A 24,551-nucleotide genomic window follows, 5' to 3' on the forward strand; every position below is an offset into this window, starting at 1 on the left:
ACCCCAGAGATCATACAGAGTAAGTTGAGCAAACATAGATAATGCAAATACACAAAGAAAGGCAGAAGGGAAAATAAGATTAATGCAAACAGAAATGAATATGAGATATTGTATAATTATCAAATCATACGATGTTTTAAAGAAGAGACTGAGTTAGGGCAAATCTCTGTTTCTTTGCTTTTTGGGATATATCCCAACTGGATTGCAATAAAGTTGTCAGTGACATTAATCTAGCATTTACTGGGTATGACAAAAATATGAGAAGGTATAATACTGTGTCAAAAGTGGCAAAGATATGAATGTAAAATAGATGATATCTAACAGGTTGTCATCTCATAGTAGAAAGGGTTAACAACATTGCACACTTGACCAGCTCCACAATAAATTCACTTATCTGTTGATGACGAACGGTGCCTCCAATCTTGATATGCTATAAAACTCAGGCACAGGAGTTCTTATATTAAGTTTACATATGAATTCCTGATAGCCATGCACAGACCTAACCTTAATCTTATTTTAATAACATCATATCACACCCTTCTTTATTGTTCTTTTTTATTTGTATTTGCCACTCCATCTCTAAAATCAGATGGAAAATTCTTTGGTACCGCCTATGTATTCTGTAATGTGCTTAGGGGCAGTTTTTGGGAGCTGTAAAGATAAAACTAAAATATAAGAATGATAACTAATAATCTGAATTCAGGTGCACTTCCTTTTGTATTGGAAAGAAGCACACCCCATGTAAATAGATGTGTCTTTGGCTCAAGGATCTTGCAGATATATAGTGCAGTGTCTTAACACATATAGTTGGGGAATTCTGAAAGGGTATGTCTACACTACAAAGTTAGTTCGAACTAACGGATGTTAGTTCGAACTAACTTTCATAGGCGCTACACTAGGATTCCACGAGGATTAAGCCTAGTTCGAACTTACTAGTTCAAATTAAGGGCTGTGTAGACCCTTAATTTGAACTAGTTGGAGGCTAGCCCTCCCCTGGTTTCCCTGGTGGCCACTCTGGCCAACACCAGGGAAATTCGTCTGCCCCCCCTCCCGGCCCCGGACCCCTTAAAGGGGCACGGGCTGGCTACGGTGCCCGTGCCAGACCCTGCACCTGGCACTGATCGAGCCACCCACCTGATGCCCCCCAGCCCTCCCCATCTTCCCGGGACCAGGCTGGCGGCTCCCGGGAGCTTGCCCGGGACCGCAAGAGGCGGGCACCCGCCTGGGCTAGTGCAGACATCATGGACCTCATCCACGATCTCCGCACTAGGCACAGGAACGTGGCCAGATAGGGCAGGAGAGCTGCCCACCTGGCCACCCAGGAGCAGGAGTGCATGAAAATCAAGGTGGTCCACTGAGATCCCCGACCCTGAGCCCTGAGCTTACAATGGCCGTCCTGGGTCAGACCAAAGGTCCATCTAGCCCAGTAGCCTGTCTGCCGACAGTGGCCAACACTAGGGACCCTGGAGGGGATGGACCGAAGACAGTGACCAAGCCATTTGTCTCGTGCCATCCCTCTCCAGCCTTCCACAAACCTTGGGCAGGGACACCACTCCTACTCCCTGGCTAATACCACTCCATGGACCCTACCTCCATGACTTGATCTCACTTCCCTTTAAACTCTGTTCTAGTTCTAGCCTTCACAGCCTCCTGCAGCAAGGAGTTCTACAGGTTGACTCTGTGCTTTGTGAAGAACAACTTTCTGTTACTAGTTTGAAGCCTGTTACCCATTCCTTTCCTTTGGTGTCCTCTAGTCCTTCTTTATGGGAACTAATGAAGAACTTTTCTGTATGCACCCTCTCCACCCCACTCATGCTTTTAGAGACCTCTATCCTGTCCCCCCTCCGTCTCCTCTTTTCTAAGCTGAAAAGTCCCAGTCTCTTTACCCTCTCTTCATACGGGACCTGTTCCAAACCCCTGATCATTTTAGTTGCCCTCCCCTCTCCCAGCCTCTCTCTTCCCCTCTTCCACCTCCTTTTCCCAGTCTCCCCCAGTTTTGTTCAATAAAGACAGATTCCATTTTGGAACACAATTGTCCTTTATTTTGTACATCAAGAAGAGGGGCTAGGGAAGCGTAAGTGGAAGGAGGTGAGGGAGGAATGGGGAACATGCCTCCGATGGGGAGGACTGGGCTGGTTCTGCGGGCTTTTGGGGTGGAACCTCTCCTGCAGCCCCCTGATTGCCCCCTCTCCCCAGATGGCAGCCTGCGGCAAGTGCAGCCGGTCTGATGGCCGAGTGGTGTGATGTGCCCAGTGTGGGTACTCCGGGCACTCCAAGCCAGGACTGCTTTGCAAGCGGGGCACCCCTGAGAACTGTCTGTCCGGGGTGGGGGTCGGGACCCTTTAAGCGCAGCCCTCAGCTAGCCTGAGACAGCCTCTCCACGCTCTAAGTCCTCCTCTGATGCCCTGCCGGCACTGCTTCCGGCAATCCTTAAGCCCGGTTCAGGGTCCACTTAATGTGGACATGCTAGTTCGAATTAGCAAAACACTAATTCGAACTAGTTTTTCATCTAGATCCGTTAGTTCGAATTAGCTTAGTTCGAATTAACTAATTCGAACTAAGTTAGTTCAAATTAACGTTGTAGTGTAGACGTACCCAAAGTGACATGCCCTTTTATGGATTATGGTAGATGTCTTCTGGCTTTATTCCATGATATTCCTCCAACCCTGTGCATATGTTATAAGTAAATTGCATTATATTTCAATGTGTCACTCTATTAAAGCAGAGGTTGTGATGCTGGCTATGCATCCATGTCAGGAAGTCAGTGGTTAGTAGGTGCACCTTTATTTCCTGTACTTACTGGCTGTATTGCAACTAGAATGAAAAAAATCCCCAACTTCTGTGGGATTGTTACTCCCACTCCCGCACAGGTGGGTTGGGAGTAGCCAGGCAGGAGCAGGGAATGGACCGAATTTTTACTTTTTCCCCAGGTGCAGTAGGGGTACTAATCTGCTCTAGGAATGGAGTTGTCACAGAATATTTCCCCAGAGGGAGCAAGGGAAGATCCCATGGAACAAACTTTGACTTGAATCACAATCTGCTTTCTGGGGCTTGTCTAAATACAGGGGAATTGAAGTAACAAAACTGGTTGCAATGCACATCTTCAGTTATTTTGGTGAGAGTCTGTGCATGCACACTCCTTACTTGGAAATCAGAGTATTCTATTTCAATTTAAATGCAATTGATTTACAAATGTACCTCTTTTAGTTCCCCTGTATGTGGGGTCAAAATGTTGCTGTATTCCTAGGACAGCTGAAGTATGTGCTGTCCCTTGCTCCGGATTCAGCAAGAATAGTTTAGTGCCAACTTGTTTCTTTCCCAGCAAGGAAAAAAAAATCTGCTTTTCAGGCCTAAACTTCCTACCAGCTCAGAAGCCATGACAATGGTGTCTCTCCAACCTTATGTGTTTACCCCTCTCAGGGTATGTCTACACTAACCACCCTAGTTTGGACTAGGGTGGCTAATGTAGTCATTCAAACTTGCAAATGAAGCTCGGGATTTAAATATCCCGGGCTTCATTTACATGTTCCCAGGCGCCGCCATTTTTAAATGCTCCGTAGTTAAATGCCTCCTCATTGCAGGAGGAGTAATGGTAGTTCGAATTAGGAGCTTTAGTTTGAACTACCTAGTCCATGCCGCGTGTAGCCGCAGGCAGGTAGTTCGAATTATGGGGCATTTAAAAATGGCAGTGCCCAGGAACATGCAAATGAAGCCCGGGATATTTAAATCCTGGGCTTCATTTGCAAGTTCGAATGACTACATTAGCCACCCTAGTCTGAACTAGGGTGGCTAGTGTAGACATACCCTCACTTAAGAAACTAGCATTTAATGCAATATTAAGGCTAAGAAATCAAGTTCCTGAAGGCAGGCATCCACATTGCAAATCAGGCTTTTTAAAAGGAAGCACTTACATCACTCTTTTGGGTCTGTTTCACAGTTACTGTTTATCATTTTCTCCTTCAAGTGCACTAACAGGCAGGCAACTGTGACAACTCTTAGTGTTATTGTGCAGGCAGACCACTCTTCTATAAGCTGAACACCCCACTCCTCTTCCTACTGATTACATCCTACATGCTGTCAATCTTAGGTTCAAAATCTATCAATCAGAACACATAGTGGGAGATATGTGTAACATAAAAATTGAAAAAGCCACACTGAGAGAGGTGGGCATTTCTTTGATTTTCTTTTGTTCTCTTGATTGCAAAGTACAGTATGCTACTGACATGCATACAAGCAAACATAAAAGTACATCAAAAACAGTATTTTGGAAAGTGAAAACAGAACTTTAGTGCACTTTCACCAACCTCTAATCAAAATCCTATTGTTAGTCAAATATCATCTTGATTAACAATTGGCACAGTGGCTAGAAAAGGTATAAAGTTCTCATTAGACATGAGGGTATAGATCAGTAAGAAAATAGCTAAATATTAATAAAAAAGAGAAAAATAAGAGCCAGTAAAAGAGCAAAATAATTTGCTGGCACGTTGTGGCATTTACAGCTAAGGCAGTTGTGGGAAACATAGAGCCCACAGGCTGCATATGGCCTATTGGGGTTCTATGCTTGGGCCATGGGACATTTTATTTACTGTTTCACATGCACAAGTTTGCCAGATTCTGCTGGTTTCTGTCCACATAGTTTTTACCTACCAGTATTCCTAAAGTGACATACATGTAAAGCAAGGGCACACCAAGGCTGTGTCTACAATACAGATAAGATCAAAGCAGCCACAGTCAATCTTCTGGGTCTGAATTAGCAGTTCTAGTAAAGACATGCTAAGTCTAACTGGGAAGGCACTCCCGTAATGTTGGTAGTCCTGCTTCTATAATGAGTAAGGGAAGTTGAAGGAGGAGTGTGCTCCCTTTGACTTCCTACTGTGTGGACAGCACCAAAATTTGAGTTAAGATATTTCAACTTAAGCTATGCAATTAACATAACTGAAGTTCCATATCTTAATTAAAACTTTATCCCCAAGTGTAGATGAGGACGAAGTGAGGTGCATCCTGATTGTACACAACATTGACTTTGAGAGCTGTGTGTTCCCTCTGCATCCCATCAGAGTGCTGCTAGACTTCTACTGGCACACCCAGCAAATTCTAGGTATGCAAGAGCAGTTAAGAAAACTACCCATCCCAGGAGACCATCTTGGTTATGACAATCTTGAAGCCCAATGAAATGAAAGAAGGCAACTGCATGTGGCCTATGTTGCCAATTGCTGAGTTAAGGAGTTAATTTTGCATGTGTGTTTCTGTTCTAAAAGAAAGAAAGAAAGAAAGAAAGAAAGAAAGAAAGAAAGAAAGAAAGAAAGAAAGAAAGAAAGAAAGAAAGAAAGAAAGAAAGAAAGAAAGAAAGAAAGAAAGAAATATTAGTATTCCCAACACTGAAGCCTATAGCTCTTTCAATTGTCCACCTTTCAGTTTGAAACTGAACACTTTTGTTTTTAGTCCAGAAGATTTTTTAAATAAAAGTTTGAACAAAATTAGTTCAACCATTTTAAAAAATGAAGAGAGAGAGAGAGAGAGAAAATACAAGTATTAAACATATATTAAACAGAATAGTGTTAGCATTTGTTTTTGTCAATCCTAAAGCACTGCAGGATTGTTGTCTCTAGCTGGCAATGTGCTTTTCTGGGGCATTGGTAAGAACTAATTAAGAGCCGTCAAAATTAAAAATCAGTTTCCAACACAGATTATTTACATACACATTGTTTTTTTAACTATGATCATGTCGCTGATTGTCATGTTCCACAAGCAATGCACATACATGAACATGTTAGATAATTTTATGGGGAATGTTTAAGGGGAGTGTTTGAAAATTCCATTCAAAATGTGAAGATGTATAGGGAAGGTTGAACATGTGTAGGGAAGTAGATCATACCATAAGTAAATATGCATTGCTCAGTAGACAGAACTTCAAGTCCTACCTCTTTTTTATTCAAAGAGCAAAAGTAACTAGGGAAAGAAACAGGGTTTATGCTCCATTGATTATAAACAGTGGTAGTGCATGGAATTTGTAGTTTTTTTAAAAAACAATAACTTAGGAAATTTCATGCAAAATTTAGCATTAAAATAAAGTTACAGTTGCAAAGTAAAGCACCCAGAAGTTAGGATTGTAATAATAACCTTAACTGTGCCCTCCTTTATCTATGTAGTTTGATTTAGGGGTAAACTGTGATATTACCATAAGACCTGGATAGGGAATACCTTAGGGTATGTCTACACTACCCTCCTAGTTCGAACTAGGAGGGTAATGTAGGCATACCGCACTTGCAAATGAAGCCCGGGAAATTCAAATCCCGGGTTTCATTTGCAAGTGCGGTATGCCTACATTACCCCGCTAGTTTGAACTAGCGGGGTAGTGTAGACATACCCTTAGGGTATGTCTACACTAGCCCCCTAGTTCGAACTAGGGAGGCTAATGTAGGCATTCGAAGTTGCAAATGAAGCCCAGGATTTGAATATTCCACTAGTCCAAAGTAACTGCCCACGGCTACACGCGGCAGTGAAACGGCAATTCAATTCGAACTAAGTCATTAGTTCGAATTAACTGTTACACCTCTTTCCTTATTAGTGTACCACTCTACACATCAGAGAAGCATAATGATTTGCTGCTAGCCAACACCATCTTTCCAATCTCTTTTATTACTACTGATTTGGGAGAGGGAAGACAGTAGCAGGCATGCACCACTAACCTGTCACTACAAACCCAAATCTAAGGTCAGTGGAGGCTATGCAAGAACACTGAGGAGAAGAGTCTTATATCCCTTATCATCTTGTAAAGGTACACAGTTTGGCCATTAGCAATCAATTACAGGTATTCCCAGGAAATCCATTATATAGATTGTACCTTCAAAAACTGGTATTCTTTGGTCCAGCAACATCTGTCATCCTGCAAGATGCTCATGGACCAGAGAGCCCAGGAGCTTAAGGGCAGGAGAGACAGCCAGGCAGGGCAACAGGGTTGGCAGCCCAGCTGGGGGCAATGTGAGACTTGCACCATAGCCCTGCAGCAGCCTCCAGCAGCCTGTGACTGTGCAGGACCAGGCCAGAGTTCCCTGGCAGTACAGATAGGCTCTGGGCTGGAGCCCTGCGGCAGCCCCCAGGAGCTCAGGGCTGAGATCGGAGCTCCGCACCAGTGTGGGACCAGAGTCCTCTGGCAGCTTCCTGTCGCGCAGGGCCGAAGCCCTGTAGTAGTTTCCTGGGCTTGGGGCTGGGGCATTACGGTAGCCCCAGGAGAAAGGGGTTGAAGTCAATCCCTGCAGCAGCATGGGGCCAGGTCCCCAGAGCAGCCCGTTGGAGCGCAGGGCCACGGCTGGAGCCCCACAGCAGCCCTCTGGAGTGCAGTCAGGAGTCCCACGGCTGCCCCCATATGCACGGGGCTAGTGCCCCACAATAGGAGTTAGAGCCTCTGCTGCTCAGGGAGCCAGGCCAGGTTGGCGGGGGTGATGGGGATGTGGGGACGGGGAGAGCTTGGGAGCTGGTGGCAGGAGACCTCCCTTGATCTAGCAAATTTTCTTGTTTAGACCAGTCAGGCCCAACGGTGCTGGACCAAGGAGGTCCAACCTCTAATATCATTCTTCTACCCTAAAAACATTTAATACACATTTGATACACACAATCATCTCGTGGTGATGGATACTGCTGTGCAAACTGAAGACAGTGTCACATTCCCAAATGTCAAAATGACAAATTAGTTCCTGCTCAGTTGTGAGCCTGGCTTTGTGTCTACATGGTGAATAAGATAATATAGGGATCCCCTACTCCTCAGACCAGGCTGCCCACAATACCAGAGGTTTAAGGAGGAAGGGGGAATGCAGGGTCCTTGGCTCTGCTTCTCATCCAACATGTTCACCAGACCACAGGATAAAGTAAATCAAATTAGCAAAAGAGAAAATGGGGAAGCTGACTTTGATACTCAGGGTATGTCCGTACTTCAGTTAAACATCCACTGACTTGGGCTTGTGGGGCTTGGGCTGAGGGTAAGTAAAACTTCAGTGTAAACATTCAGGTTTAGGCTGGACTCGGACTCTGGTACTCTTCATTCTCATGGGGTCCTGATAGAGCCTAGATTCCAGCCCCAGCCCAAATGTCAACAATCACAAGTTTTACAGTCCTACCACTGCAGCCTTGATCTGGGCCAGCCACAGGTGTTTTACTAAAGTGTAGACATGCATGGTCAGTCTGGTTCCTGCTTTACTCCTGAGTCAACTATGTCCTCTCATCAAGTTAGCTTTTAAAGTTACAATCTAGCCCTGGGAAATGATAAAAAGTCATTTCCTGTTCTCAAGTTCCATTCCCAGCAACTAATCTTCTAGTAAGTTGTATGGTGATTTTTGTTTACAAATTTTACACATTTTAAGGTCATAACTCAGTCATGTGATGGAGAATAGTGAAGGTTTATTGTGGCAGCAAAGAACTGGCTATATCTTGTAGGTCTTTATTGTCAGACATGCTAACGTTTGACTTTTATTTAACAGGAGTAGATTTTTTTTCAAATAAATATTTATTATCAGAGTTTGCTGTATGCCAGTGAAATAGACATTTAACTTCACATTTGTTGTTAACAGCAACAAAATATTAGGTGAGATTTCTAAAAGCCCAGTTATACAACTTTTATTTGTCTATTCAATCTGGAATTTACTGCACGATAAAATAGTTTCTGCAGGTTTCATTTTTATTAAAAGGTCGTATTTATATTACTACCAAGTAGCAATATTTAATAAAGTATGGTTTACAGCAGAAACTTTTATCATTCATTCATTTTCTTTGCTGACTCAGAAGTGTATGAATGACAGACAAATATGCTTCCCTTTTTAATTGGATCTCTAATGTATTTCCTTATCAAACAGAAGACAAGATACTGCATCAAAGTGAAAGCATGGGAATATGTATTCACAGAGGGGAGTCATATGCAGGTGAGCAAGTAGACGGCCAGAAGCTATTACAATATGCATTGAAATTTTCATGTTTTCCCAGGTCTATTCTAGAATCCTTCATTCTGTCTTTCATCCTCACTCTCTCTTTCACTACTACCCTCCTTCTTTCTCATAAAGGAATTATTTGACTGTCCTTTTTTCAGAGACAAATCCCTGTCCATCAATGAGCTTGTTTTTTGATCCCTAATATCTTTGCAACCAACAGTTAAAAATCTTATTTTTCTGTTTTCTTTCATTTTCTTCTGTTCTACTTTAATTTCCTTTTCAAAGTGATTTAGGGCTTGATCTCATTGACTTCAACAGACTTTATATCAGGCTTTTAATGGTAATATCATGTTTCTTTTCTTAGCTTTTTTAAAAAAAATTAAAATTATGCAATACTCATCCCAGGGTTCCCCAGGGGTCTTCTGATTTTGAAGAATTACATCTGGGTTTTGTCGAGTTATTCCAGAAATCTGTCTTCCTTCTTGAAATTCAACATATGTTCTTATTCGGAAGAGGAAAAAGTAAAAGAATCTGAAGAATCTATGTCCATGTTCAAAATTCCTCTAAGGTGAAAAGAAAATTCTGAATGTACATAAGAAATATATGCTTCTTCTGTGCATTTCAGTGGACAAAAGACATCTTTGGCTAGCTCCAATGTTATTGGAAATGCCATGAAATAAAAAATCAGGAAATTGTGAATATTTTCCTTTGTCAGTGAATATTTTAAACAGCAGTAATAAATAGCTTGAAAACAGAAAATTGCTCCAACATTTCTGATAACCGGTTCTCTAAGAAGCAGAGAAAGGAGAGGAGCACCTATTTAGTTATTTCTCTTATGTGTAATGAAAAATGAGGGTTTTGCTTGCAGGGAGGCAACAGAATTTTCCTTCTGTAATCTCTATCCTTCAGTAATTGTGCAAGTAACTAGTATATGTTATAATATATTTCTTCTGAATTGCACCTTGAAATGGAGAAAAACTGCCATTTTGTGTTCATATACAGCTTCAGGAGACACAGGCACACTGTGAGTTTCTCATATGGGGCTTATGTTCTTTTTTTATTTTTTCTTCATATAAAATAAAGGTGATGCTATTTTAAAGTATGTGGTTGCTCTACAAATATGAAAAATACTATAATAACAATTTAAACAGAGTATTTCCCATTTTCCCCATTCCAAGATCAAAATGATCCCATGATCCTATGATGGATGGCTATTTTCTTCAAAGTAGCCAGTTCAATTTCTTTTCCCAGTGAACAAATTCCTTTTGACAAATCTCACATTTGTCCTATTTTTCACTCTTTCAGAGTTGGTATCGCCACCTTTCTTTCTTTCTTTCTTTCTTTCTTTCTTTCTTTCTTTCTTTCTTTCTTTCTTTCTTTCTTTCTTTCTTTCTTTCTTTCTTTCTTTCTTTCTTTCTTTCTTTCTTTCTTTCTTTCTTTAGCTCTGTAGTGAATCATATAAGTTGAATCACATTCTCACACTATAATGGAGCCAGAAAGCAATATTTTCCTTCATATTTGACTTTGAACTAGACAAAAAGGAATTTATTCTGCTGAGGAGATTTGCAGCAGCCACAAAAGAAAAATATCTTGCTTTTCTAATTATGTACCTGAGATGCTTGCCAATAGAAATAAATATTACCCAAACAGTATTTATCATAATCTAAAATCAGGAAATAATGGCATATTTCATTACAAGTGACAGAGGTCAAGACTATACTCTTTTATTGGAAAAAGCCACGTAAATTGCGCTCCTGGATATGGCGGGGATTTTACTTTAAGGTTATCATTTTGGGGAGATAGGGTTATTATCTTGGACAAGAACCTTTGCTGTTTTATCACTGTATTTTCAAGTATGAATGCTACTAACTATGCTCATTGACTGACGGAAGGGATAACATTAGGTGAAGTCAATTCTGGGGTCAGCACTGCTAATTCTTGTTACTGAAGACCGCTCCCTTTTTAATGGCATGCAGTTCAAACCATGCAGTAGCAAAATTCTTCCAGTCTGAAAGAGAAGATGGTGCAGAGAGCTATGTGAGAACAGGACTAGGCATGACTTAGTGCTATCTCTTGTGTATGAAGCTGTATACTTGCCTAATATACTGGACGCTGCTAAGGGGACATATACTTCCTGACAAGACCAATGACCTTTCTGCACATGTGCTGCCACAATTCAACAAATACAGGGAAGTGCACTCTGTGCATGGTATCAGGCAATGATAGATGACATTGTGGAGTGAGCTCCCCTAAATACCTGAGCCATATTACCCTGCACAAGCAGCATAGCTCAGGATCCCCTCACTTAACTTCTAATAATCTACTGCACCACAGTACACTTCTTAGGGGTGTAAGAGCAACTTTTTTGCCTAAATGAATTAGTTATACAGGTTTCATTTAAACATGTAAGGTAAGATACCATCCCTGGTTATTCCCCACTGAAACCCCAAGAGATGGAGATGAATTTGGGCCAACTAGCTTATGATGGTTTAAATTGGATATCTCGTATGTCATAATTTATAACAAAGCTGATGCTTTCACTACAAAATTTGCTTTATACAGCATAGGTCAAAATGGAAAAATGCATTTTAAACACTGACCATGCAGTATCTTAATATGGCCTCTCTGTATATTTTATATTGCACAACAAAATTATAAGAACATTATAAAGGCCATGAAGTCAAGTACTGAGTAATCAGAAAATGCCAGAATTCAGATTTCCAATGAAACCTTAATTAGACATAATATGTGTATGCAATATGGTACAATCCTTCATTACATAATCACATAAATGTAAACTACAGAATGAAACTGCTCTGGAGATTAATTATTTAATAAAGGAGATTGTTATCTCTGAGACTCCCACCTCATTTGGCCAAATTTCATAGGGACAGCAAAAGCACCTTCCTAATACAAAGTTCACTGCCTGCCAAATGTTAAGTCCCTGCTCAAAAGAAGCATGGGGGAGGGGAGGAAGAGGAAAGATATTTTAAAAGAAAAGAACTAAATATTTTTTGACATGCAAAAACCATGTTTTTGCCCCTGACCTCATTCCTGATCCATTTTTTCTGAAAATTTCTGACAAAATTGAGTCTGAGGTTGACACCCAGTATGAGAAATTTCAGCTCAAATGGTTAGAGTTTGGCAAAATTATAAACAATTGAATACAGTGTCTTATAATGGAAAGTATTGAGCGCTCACCTGTAATAATTTTCTGGGTGGGATTCTACTGAAACATTACTAAGCATTAATAGAAAACCCTCTTTAAAAGGAAAACTTTTTCTATGAAACATACTCAATTTATACTGAATGACACATGTCAGAGGTCTTTCTCAAGATACACCTTCATTAAATCAAGGTTAATAGCAAAGTCTCATGGTTGACAATTTTCATTTTTACAATTTAATTTAAAATTTTCTGCACCATCTACCTTACTGGCTTGCTTACCTGACTTTCTATTAAGAGAACAGCATGAACTTCTAGTTTTTAGTTTCAAAGATCAAGCATTGTGTTCTTATCTAGCACAAATGTTGAGGTGTCTGTCTGATTATATCCTTGTTTTACAACTAGGCACTAAAAAACAGAAAGTGGATTTCAAAAAATACTCAGCATTGGTCTAACTCTGCCCCTATTGAACTCAATGTTATTGACTTTAATGGTATTGATTCAATGGGAGAAGATTTAGGTCAACAGTGAGTGCTTTGGAAATCCTACCTACTTTAGTATACCCTGTTTGACTTTAGTATACCCTGTTTGCATTGCTGTATCTCTGTACAGGAAAAAAAAATAGTTAGCCAGCTTGGGCTTAATGTTTATTTCCCAAGAATATATATAAATCTAAAAGTGTGAGTAGAATTTTAAAGACTTAGCATTTGTCTGACATAAAAGCACAGCTGGCTTTAAAGAACAAATATTATATATCATATAATTAGCAATTATTACATTTTTCCATATATACGTATTTCCAAAGTATACAGAAATCAGACAAAAAATCAGACATTGAATGGTAAGTGAATTTCTAATCAAAATTTCAAGATGTGATATTTTTTAAAACACCAGAACAATTATATTTATAATGTTCTGTGTATATGTAAGAGTGTGTGTGTGTTTGGCCATGTCTACACTATAAATAGGATCAAAGCAGATGCAGTCGACCTTCCAATGGCAGAGGTGCTTCATGGAAATGGCAGAGGAGCTTAATGACTTCTTTGTTTAGGTCTTCACCGAGAAGTCTGATGATGAGGGAATGTGAAATATAGTAAATGCTATTGGGAATGGGGTAGGTTTAGAAGATAAAATAAAAAAAGAACAAGTTAAAAATTACTTAGAGAAGTTAGATGCCTGCAAGTCACCAGGGTCTGATGAAATGCATCCTAGAATATTCAAGAAGCTGATAGAGGAGGTATGTGAGCCTTTAATGATCATCTCTGAAAAATCATGGAAGACAGGAGAAGACTGGAAAAGGGCAAATATAGTGCCCGTCTATAAAAAGAGAAATAAGAACAACCCAGGAAACTACAGACCAGTCCATCTAACTTCTGTGCCAGGAAAGATAATGGAGCAAGTAATTAAGGAATTCATTTTAAAACACCTGGAAGATAATATGGTGATAGGTAATAGCCACCATGGATTTGTAAAGAACAAATTATGTCAAACCAATATGAGTATGTCTATACAGCACATTTATTTCGAAATAACCGTGTCTACACAGCCAAACTGCTATTTCGAAATTAATTCGAAATAGTGGAGCGCTTATTTCAAATTTGGTAAACCTCATTCCATGAGGAATAACGCAAAATTCGAAATAACTATTTTGAAATAAGTGCTGTGTAGACACTTATATCGAAATAGGGGGGCTTCCAGCCTTCCCAGGGTACCCTGGTGTCCACTAAGAACATTCCTCTCCCTCCCCCCTCCCCAGAGCCCTTAAAGGGGTTGACTCTGGCCACAGTGCCTGTGCCAGCTCCAAGCCTGCCAGCCCAGAGCCAGCAGTCACTGCCCCTGACCCAGTGGCCCCAAAACATGAGCCATCAAGCCACTGGAAGCCAACTGTCTACTGCTCACCAGGAACAGTCTGCCAGCTCCCAGGAGCTTGCCAGGGCCTGGAGAAGGAGGGTGCCTTCCTGGTCAGGTTGGAGATCATGGACCTTATTCAGGTTTGGGGAGGATGCCCCCAACATCCATGATCTCCGCACTATATGGGGGAACGTGGCTGTCTATGGCAGGATAGCTGCCAGCCTGGCCACCAAAGGCCACATGTGAACCCAGGAGCAGGTCTGCATGAAAATCAAGTTGGTCCACCAAGACCCCCAACCCTGAGCCCTGAGCTTCCCCTCCCTCTTTTCCCCCTTTGCTTCCCCCTTCTAGCTCTCTCCTCCCAGGTTTCCCTCTCCCCTCTCCCACCTTCTTTCCCCAGTCTCACCAGAGTTTCATCCCTCCCCCCACCCCAGTTTTGTTAAGTAAAGAGAGTTTGTGTTCATGAAAATACATGTATTTTATTTGACATCAGGAAGGGGGGCTAGGGACGGGTAAGTGGAAGGACGTGAGGGAGGAATGAAGCACAAGCCCCCAGTGGGGCAGACCAGGGAGGCTCTTAGTGCTCCTCAGGGTGGAAGCTCTCCAGCAGGGTCTCCTGGATACAGACAGCCCCCCGATGGACCTCCCGGATGGCAGCCTGCAGACAGTGCAGCCAGGCTCGCAGCAACACATCCACAGGAAGCACCAGAGTGCCCAGAGTCAGCTCTGGCTCCATGTTGCAGAGTGCTGTGGTGTCCCAAGTGAGGGCAATCAGAGCACGCAGAGACAAAATGCTTTGCTGTTCCTCATCGAGGTAGGCAAACAAGCAGGGAAACATGAGAACTGGCTGTCCGGGGGGTCCCTTTAAGTACAGGCCTCAGATAGCCTCAGGCAGCAGCCACACAAAGTAACTCCTGACCTGATGCCCTGCTGGACTTGGTTCCAGCCAGCCTTAAATAAGATTCAGCATCCAGTCAGTGTAGATGTGCTATTTCAAAATGCATTTCGTGTGTAGACACGTTATTTTGATATAAGGTATTTTGAAATAATGCTGTAGTGTAGACATACCTTATGGGTATGTCTAGACTACATGGCTTCATCGATGGAGCCATTTAAATTAGTTTACCCAGCATAGGCAAAGAAGTGGGGATTTAAATAATCTCCACTTCATTAAAATAAACATGGGTGCCGTTCTGTGCCGACGATCAGCTGACAGTGTGGTAGTCTAGTTGTGGATCGATCAGCTGTGGAAGCCTTTGCTAACCGATCCCTTATGCCTTGTGAAACGAGGCTTACAGGATCGGTCAGCAAAGGCTTCCCCAGCTGACCGATCCGCGTCTAGACTACCGCACTGTGCTGGATCAGCTGAACGTTGGCACAGCGCAGCGGCCATGTTTATTTTAATGAAGTGGGGATTATTTAAATCCCCTATTCTTTCCCTATGCAGGGTAAACTAGTTTATATAACTCCGTCGATGGAGCCATGTAGTCTAGACATACCCTATGATAGCTTTCTTTGATAGGGTAATGAGTTTTGTGGATAAGGGAGAAGTGGTGGACGTGGTATACTTAGATTTAATAAGTCATTTGATACAGTTTCACGCAATCTTCTTATCAATAAACGCGGCAAATACAACTTAGACGGGGCTACTATAAGGTGGGTGCATAACTGACTGGATAACCATTCTCAGAGAGTAGTTAACAATCCTGCTGGAAGGGCATAACAAATGGGGTTCCATTGGTTCTGTTGTGGGACCAGTTCTGTTCAACATCTTCATCAACAGTTTAGATATTAGTATAGAGAGTATGATTATTAAGTTTGCAGATGATACGAAATGGGGAGGGGTTGCAAATGCTTTGGAGGATAGGGTCATAATTCAAAATGATCTGGACAAACTGGAGAAATAGTCTGAGGTAAATAGCATGAAGTTTAATAAGGACAAATGCAAAGTACTCCACTTAGGAAAGAACAATCAGTTTCACACATACAGAATGGGAAGCGACTGTCTAGAAAGGGATCACTAAATATGTGTCAACAGTGTGATGCTGTTGCAAAAAAAAAAAAAAAAGGAAACATGATTCTGGGATGCATTAACTGGAGTGTTATGAGCAAGACAAATCATTCTTCCGCTCTACTCTGCGCTGATTAGGCTTCAATTGGAGTATTATGTCCATTTCAAGAAAGATGTGGAGAAATTGGAGAGGGTCCAGAGAAGAGTAAGAAGAATGATTAAAGTTCTAGAAAACATGAGCCATGAGGGAAGACTGAAAGAATTGGGCTTGTTTAGTTTGGAAAGGAGAAGACTGAGAAGGGACTTGATAGCAGTTTTCAAGTATCTAAAAGGGTGTCACAAGGAGAAGGGAGATAAATTGTTCTCTTTGGCCACTGAGGATAGGACAAGAAGCAATGGGTTTAAACTGCAGGAAAGGAAGTTTAGGTTGGACATTAGGAGAAACTTCCTAAATGTTAGGGTGGTTAAACACTGGAATAAATTGCCTAGGGAGGTTGTGGAATCTCCATCTCTGGAGATATTTAAGAACAGGGTAGCTACACATCTATCAGGGATGGTATAGACCAGAGCTATTCAACTATGGAAGTCCCGGGAGCTACAATGATACTCACAGCACATGTCGAAGGCCTCAACTTAAGCGTGGTTGAATATGCATGCAAATATATATGCAAATAGCTTTTTTCATGCTTACGGGCATGAATACAAAGATTAAGGCAAGACTACACAACACGCAGGCCCCATTTCAGTCAATTCTGCTGATATTAATAAAATGCAATATTTATCTGATTTCCACCCATAGGACAGCACTTTTAATGAGCAATGACAGTCCAGGAATTTAATTACTAAAACGCATGTCAACAAAAGACCATTATATCGACTGCCGTTTTGTTTTGGCTTCACAATTTTAACAATAGTGCCATTTTTAATGCTTCTTACTAAAAAGAAAATTGTATACCAGTGTTTTGCATATTTAGCTTGAAGCTTCAGGTTATGCATTTCATGGAGAGATTTTACTGTAAAAAGAAAAGTTTCCAAGCCAGAGCATTCCAACCTGTGGTGGAGGAGCTGGGGGAGCCAGGCCAGACATGAGAGGCAAAAAAGGATAGGTACCTGGACTCCTGTCCTGGATTCCCAGCAGGGCTGATATACCCCCATGGGAGGGAGTCCTTTGCTCCATGTGGGACAGAGGCAGGGCTTCCTGGCCACAGTGCTGGACCCAAACATGGCCAGTCTGAGCCAGTCAGCACCTCTCAGGCTCTGCCCACCAGGCTAAGCAGCCAGAACTTCCCACAATACCCTGGCAGTCCCAGCACCTCCTCCCTGTGGGTTAGAAATGCCAACACCCTGTACCCATCTGTTCCAGCCTGCCTGTCTGCTTGCATCTTTCAGTGCTCACCCTGCCTGGGAGGCACCTCACCGTTGTGGAGCGTGTTCATAGTGGGGGCCATGTTCAACAGACCCCACCCGCAGGCTGCATGTTGAGCCCCACATAAACCCAAACTGTACCGTGGGCTGCAAACAAATGGGCCGTGGGCCAAATGCAGATAACGGACTGCATGATGAGTAGCCCTGGTATAGATTGTGATTGGTTCTGCTGTCAGGGCAGAGGACTGGACTTGATGAGCTTGCAAGGTCCCTTCTAGTTCTAGTGCTCTATGATTCTATGAATCCAGGGTTCGAACGAGAGGGTCTAGTAACCCCATGCTAATTCCAACTGAGAGGGTGCTCCCATCAATGCCAGTACTCTTGCTTCTACGAGGAGTAAGGGAAGTTGAAAGGAGAGTTTGATTCCTTTGACTTCCTGCAGTGTGTACGGCCCCAAAATTTGAGTTAAAATACTTTGAGTTGAGCTACGCAATTAACGTAGCTGAAGTTGCATATCATCATTCGCACTTATCTCCTAGCTAGGAATCCTAGTCCGAACTACCTAGTTCGAGCCCCGTGTAGCCACGCTGCACGGGGTTCGAACCAGCGGGGTTTTAAAAATGGCGGCTCCCCGCTTATGCAAATGAAGCCCGGGAAATTCAAATCCCGGGCTTCATTTGCAAGTGCGGTATGCCTACATTACCCTCCTAGTTCGAACTAGTGGGGTAGTGTAGACATACCCTCTGGGTATGTCTACACTACAAAGTTAGTTCGAACTAACGGACGTTAGTTCGAACTAACTTTCATAGGCGCTACACCAGCGCTCCGTTAGTTCGAATTTAATTCGAACTAATGGAGCGCTTAGTTCGAACTAGGTAATCCTCATTCCACAAGGATTAAGCCTAGTTCGAATTTACTAGTTCGAATTAAGGGCTGTGTAGACCCTTAATTCGAACTAGTGGGAGGCTAGCCCTCCCCAGCTTTCCCTGGTGGCCACTTTGGCCAACACCAGGGAAACTCGTCTGACCTCCTTCCGGCCCTGGAACCCTTAAAGGGGCACAGGCTGGCTACGGTGCCCGTGCCAGGTGCAAGCCTGCCAGCACCCAGCCAGCAGACCCTGCACCTGGCACGGCTCGAGCCACCTACCCGATGCTCCCCAGCTCTCCCCCTCTTCCCGGGACCAGGCTGGCGGCTCCCGGGAGCTTGCCTGGGACCGCAAGAAGCGGGCACCCGCCTGGGCTAGTGCGGACATCATGGACCTCATCCACGACCTCCGCACTAGGCACAGGAAAGTGGCCGTCTAGGGCAGGAGAGCTGCCAGCCTGGCCACCCAGGAGCAGGTGTGCATGAAAATCAAGGGGGTCCACTGAGACCCCCCGACCCTGAGCCCTGAGCTTACAATGGCCGTACTGGGTCAGACCAAAGGTGCATCTAGCCCAGTAACCTGTATGATGACAGCGGCCAACCCTAGGGACCCTGAAGGGGATGGACCGAAGACAGTGACCAAGCCATTTGTCTCGTGCCATCCCTCTCCAGCCTTCCACAAACCTTGGGCAGGGACACCACTCCTACCCCCTGGCTAATACCACTCCATGGAGCCAACCTCCATGACCTGGGGTGTGTCTAGACTACATGCCTCCTTCGACGGAGGCATGTAGATTAGCCAGATCGGAAGAGGGAAATGAAGCCACGATTAAAATAATCGCGGCTTCATTTAAATTTAAATGGCTGCCCCGATCTGCCGATCAGCTGTTTGTCGGCAGATCGGGAGAGTCTGGACGCGATGCCCCGACAAAGAAGCCTTTCTTCATCGACACAGGTAAACCTGGTTTCACGAGGCTTACCTGTGTCGATGAAGAAAGGCTTCTTTGTCGGGGCATCGCGTCCAGACTCTCCCGATCTGCCGACAAACAGCTGATCGGCAGATCGGGGCAGCCATTTAAATTTAAATGAAGCCGCGATTATTTTAATCGCGACTTCATTTCCCTCTTCCGATCTGGCTAATCTACATGCCTCCGTCGACGGAGGCATGGAGTCTAGACACACCCCTGATCTCACTTCCCTTTAAACTCTGTTCTAGTTCTAGCCTTCACAACCTCCTGCAGCAAGGAGTTCTACAGGTTGACTCTTTGCTTTGTGAAGAACAACTTTCTGTTACTAGTTTGAAGCCTGTTACCCATTCCTTTCCTTTGGTGTCCTCTAGTCCTTCTTTATGGGAACTAATGAAGAACTTTTCTGTATGCACCCTCTCCACCCAACTCCTGCTTTTAGAGACCTCTTCCTGTCCCCCCTCCGTCTCCTCTTTTCTAAGCTGAAAAGTCCCAGTCTCTTTAGCCTCTCTTCATATGGGACCTGTTCCCAACCCCTGATCATTTTAGTTGCCCTCCCCTCTCCCAGCCTCTGTCTTCCCCTCTCCCACCTCCTTTTCCCAGTCTCCCCCAGTTTTGTTCAATAAAGACAGATTTCCATTTTTGAACACAATTGTCCTTTATTTTGTACATCAAGAAGAGGGGCTAGGGAAGGGTAAGTGGAAGGAGGTGAGGGAGGAATGGGTTACGTGCCCCTGATGGGGAGGACTGGGCTGGCTCTGCAGGATTTGTGGTGGAAGCTCTCCTGCAGCCCCCCAATTGTCCCCTCTCCGCAAATGGCAGCCTGCGGCAAGTGCAGCCTGTCTGATGGCCGAGTGCTGTGATGTGCCCAGTATGGGCAGTCTGGGCACTCCAAGCCAGGACTGCTTTGCAAGCGGGACACCCCTGAGAACTGTCTGTCCGGGGTGGGGGTCGGGACCCTTTAAGCGCAGCCCTCGGCTAGCCTGAGACAGCATCTCCACGCTCTAAGTCCTCCTCTGATCCCCTGCCGGCACTGCTTCCAGCCATCCTTAAGCCTGGTTCAGGGTCCACTTAATGTGGACATGCTAGTTAGAATTAGCAAAACGCTAATTCGAACTAGTTTTTAGTTCTAGATGCACTAGTTCGAATTAGCTTAGTTCGAATTAAGTTAGTTCGAATTAACGTTGTAGTGTAGATGTACCCTTAGTTCATATGTACTGTTTCTGCATATATGGTTGGAGTACACTTTAGAACTGGCTATAGAGTAGCTTTTCAGGAGTACTCTGGAAAACTGAGCATCAGATTTATATATCAAGTTGAAAGTACAGTAAATAACTATGTATAGAAATCAAGGTTTTTATTCCTACAGATTTGTAAAATAGAAACATTACAAATTTATGCTAAATGACACACCCTTAGCTTATGAATCCTAAGGCCCTGAGATACTATCAGTATGACTTATACATACCTGAATCCATTAGACATTATGTGGAGAATACATTCTTCTTGCAGGGATCTCCAAAGGCTATAAACAAGGAATAAGTGAATTATTTAAAAAATATTTCTATATTTACATGAAAGTAAAGGTAAATGATACTACTTGTTATTGATAAATGAGGCAGTCTACTTTCAGGTTACACTTTTGATTTCTTGGTTTTTCAATCATGGACCTTTACTCCAGAGCAGAGTTTTCTTTTCAACCTTCACTACTGGAAGGATATTACATATGAAAAAGTATTTATGCTGTATGCAACTACTACAATATATTTAATAATGATCTCACAGAGTACTTACACTACAGAGCAGGGCACTGACAAATCAGTGTCTGTGTGTCTCCAGGAGAAGAGGTAATATTTTTAATATATCAAATAAACTTCTATAGTAGCATCTTCCTATAAAAGACAATGTAGTCAAAGGCAAAGACTAGAGAACCATGAGAAATGGATTTTATTCCCTGCTTAGCAACTATCCTGTTCTTCAATTTACTTCACATTTGTGTACCTTTTTGCACTCCAACTTGTTGTCTATTGTGTCTATGTAGACTGCAAACTTGTAGAGACATGGAAAGTCTCTTGTTTTTTTCTTATAGGCTGCGTCTAGACTGGCAAGTTTTTCCGCAAAAGCAGCTACTTTTGTGGAAAAACTTGCCAGCTGTCTACACTGGCCACTTGAATTTCCACAAGAACACTGACTTCCTACTGTCTGAAATCAGTGCTTCTTGAGGAAATACTATGCTGCTCTCCTTTGGGCAAAAAAGTCCCTTTTGCGCAAAGCTTTTGTGCAAAAGGGCCAGTGTAGACAGCTCAGATTTGTTTTGCGCAAAAAAGCCCCGATCGCGAAAATGGCGATTGAGGCTTTTTTGCGCAAAAGCACATCTAGATTGGCACGGACACTTTTCTGCAAAAAGTGCTTTTGCGGAAAAGCATCCATGCCAATCTAGATGCTCTTTTCCGCAAATGCTTTTAATGGAAAACTTTTCTGTTAAAAGCATTTGTGGAAAATCATGCCAGTATAGACATAGCCATTGAGTGTAGTAAAATGGATCTTTGCATTTTTCTAATATCACATGTTCAAAAAGAAAAACTAATTAAGTTGTACACATATAAAACTATATTAAGCTCAGATCCTGCAAGAAGAGTTTCCAGTGTGGACTTTTGTCCCCACATAAAGTTTTGTTAAGTCTGTAGGGGAATTATTTGTGTTCAGTTGTTATTGGATTTGTTTTACCATTTCTACAAAGCATAAAGAGTAAATTCAGATGGTATTTTCATATAGGAGGCAAAATTATATATATATATATATATATATATACATACACACACACTTCAGGATTACATTATACACTTTTAGTATGAAATAATGGGAACAAGTTCTAAAGTTAATGCTCAAACAAGCAGCTGTAATGCAATACACAGAAAAAATAATGAAGAAACTAAACCAAATGGTGTGATCTTCAATAGAAAAACAGTTCTCCTGAGAAGCAATTTTTACAGAGCTCTTGAATGATTTATACCACTCATATTACATTGGTGGTTGTTTTCTGAAGTGGGTCAAGAACACACATGTTTATAACCCATACAAAAATTACGTTAAATTTTAATAATCTGATAAATTCAAGAAAGCCAAACACATTTAGGATTAAGACTTTAGTTCTGTCCACAGCACATTCCCCTGTGCCTTAGTAATTACAGAGTTGCAAAGGCTAGAGATCAATGCTTTTATGTTATGAGTTAAAGATTAATTGGAAACCTTATCACTGAATTTTCTTACATTCTTGGATTAAAATCAAACCATTAAAACAACATTAATGAATTTTTTCTTTACTAATTTCCTTTTATTAATGGTAGTTAAAAGTGGGGGGAAAGAGCTCATAGAGAGAGCCTGTAAAAATGTATTCTGTAGATCCTCACCAGGGATGTATATCAATTCCTAAGTACAAAATTCAGGGGAAATTGGATGTGGACTCTTCACATTCAAGTACTTGGGATAGGAAAAGTCATTCAAATGAGATCGATTGATTTATTCTGCCATCCTTACTCACATTGATTAGTATCCTTTTCTGTGTGCAGGTTTGCTGAAGTCTATGAGCCTACTAGTGGAATAAGGTCCAATGCAACATAAGTGTAAGCATAAGCAGAGTCTGGCCCAGAGAATATTGTATCTAATCATGTCCAATTTTTAACTACATCTGACAATTGTTTTGCTTATCTTTGAAAAATGGAAAACTGAACCAAATTTTTCTATTATTATTCTTTGCCAGGTTTTCATTTAACTCAGTGGTTATCAAACTATTGGTCAGGACCCCAGAGTGGGTTGCAATTCCACTTTAATGGGGTCACCAGAGTTGGATTAGACTTGTTGGAGTCTGGGGCTGAAGTCCAAGCCCAAGCCCCACTGCCCAGGCTGGTGGCAGGGCTCAAGCTTCAGCCCTAGATGGTTAGGTTCAGATTACAGGTCCTCTGCTCTTGGATTCAACTTTGGGGCCCCTGACTTGGCAGGCAAGGTGTGTTTTTTTTCTCTTCCTCTCCCCCCAGTTGCCCAGGACAAAAGAGCTTGGGCTGTCTCAGGTTTCCATCCCCCAATTCTGGGATCATGTAATAGTTTTGAAGAGGGTACAATGAAGTTTGAGAACCACTGATTAACTGATCCCAGTCATTAACAGGAAACAAAAATTCCAGAATTCAGAGCGTGGCAGAATAGCATTATTTGTAAATGTATTTCTACTCTAGAAATATGAACATAAGAATGGTCATACTGGGTCAGACCAAAGGTCCATCTATCCGAGTATCCTGTCTTCCAATAACGACCAATGCCGGATGCTCCAGAAGGAATGAACATAACAGGTAATCATCAAGTGATCCTACCCTTGACACCGATTCCCACCTTCTGACAGAGGGTTGAGATCACAACTCCTACCCAGAGGGCCGGCCTGAGCCCTTTTGGCCTTTAGTTACTTCTCACCATTCTAAAAAATGACCATTTATTCCTGCTCTTTGTTTCCTATCTTGTACATCCTGTTGATGCTTTAAGATTTTTAGTAGATTTTCAAAAAAATATTACTAAAACTTCTAAAGATAGTTTGCCTTCTTTTACATGGATGACAATCTAGGTAGAAAATACATATCCTATAGGTAAGCACAATATTTTATGTTTAGAAATATGCACAATAAAATATTTCCTTGCCTATGAACGTAACCATATTTAAATTGTTCTATATTTGTCAAGATATGTTATTATCTTCCTGTTTTACTGTATCATTAATGTTTAATTAAAAGTGAGATCTATTCATTATACTAATAATCATTTTGTATGAGTCTATTCTTTCTTGGAAAAATCTTGTTTATGAGGTGGGATAAATTATACGATATTTTACCTTTGGAAGGTTATTTGTTTTCAGTTTATTGTAATTACTACGAACGTAAACTAAAGAAGTTGTTGTTAACATTAATTAATGTTTAATTATACGGGCATCATTCATCCTAGAACTTTTTTCCATTTCCTGGATATGAAGATATGGGAAATTCATATCTGATTTATTTTTATGACTATTGAGAATGCCTTTGCATACTTATTTATGATGGGTTACTTGTTTGGAGATATATCAAGATAGGACTCTTAAGGGAACCAAGCAGGAAAGGCAACATAATAGCCTAGGTAAGGAACATTCTAAAATAACACTCAATCACAATGGCCAATTGAATAGTCATAAAGAGACAACATGTTGGTCTCAACCATAATTTCACAGCTGTTTTGCCAATGGCGAGAACCTAGAGATCAAAGGATATGGTGGCTTGGCTTAAACTTAAAAGTTTTTTTGGCATAGCTATTCATTCATGGGTGTGAGAAAAACACACTCCTGAGGGACCATGCTTACCTAATCCCCAACTATGGGTACAATTATAGGTACAACTA

The 24,551-nt window shown here is 42.0% G+C and overlaps 1 long non-coding RNA gene across 1 annotated transcript in view; it reads left to right on the plus strand.

The window, feature by feature from the left end:
• The window catches only part of LOC112543867 (uncharacterized), a 57,263-nt gene extending 33,547 nt beyond the window's left edge, over positions 1–23,716 (plus strand). The window contains exons 2-3 of the long non-coding RNA XR_012903891.1: positions 8,847–8,912; positions 23,369–23,716. This is a non-coding gene — a long non-coding RNA (uncharacterized LOC112543867). The remainder of the gene's footprint in view (positions 1–8,846; positions 8,913–23,368) is intronic.
• Positions 23,717–24,551: the final 835 nt, after the last annotated feature.

This window comes from Pelodiscus sinensis, chromosome 5, assembly GCF_049634645.1.
Source record: "Pelodiscus sinensis isolate JC-2024 chromosome 5, ASM4963464v1, whole genome shotgun sequence".
Classification (NCBI taxonomy): domain Eukaryota; kingdom Metazoa; phylum Chordata; order Testudines; family Trionychidae; genus Pelodiscus; species Pelodiscus sinensis.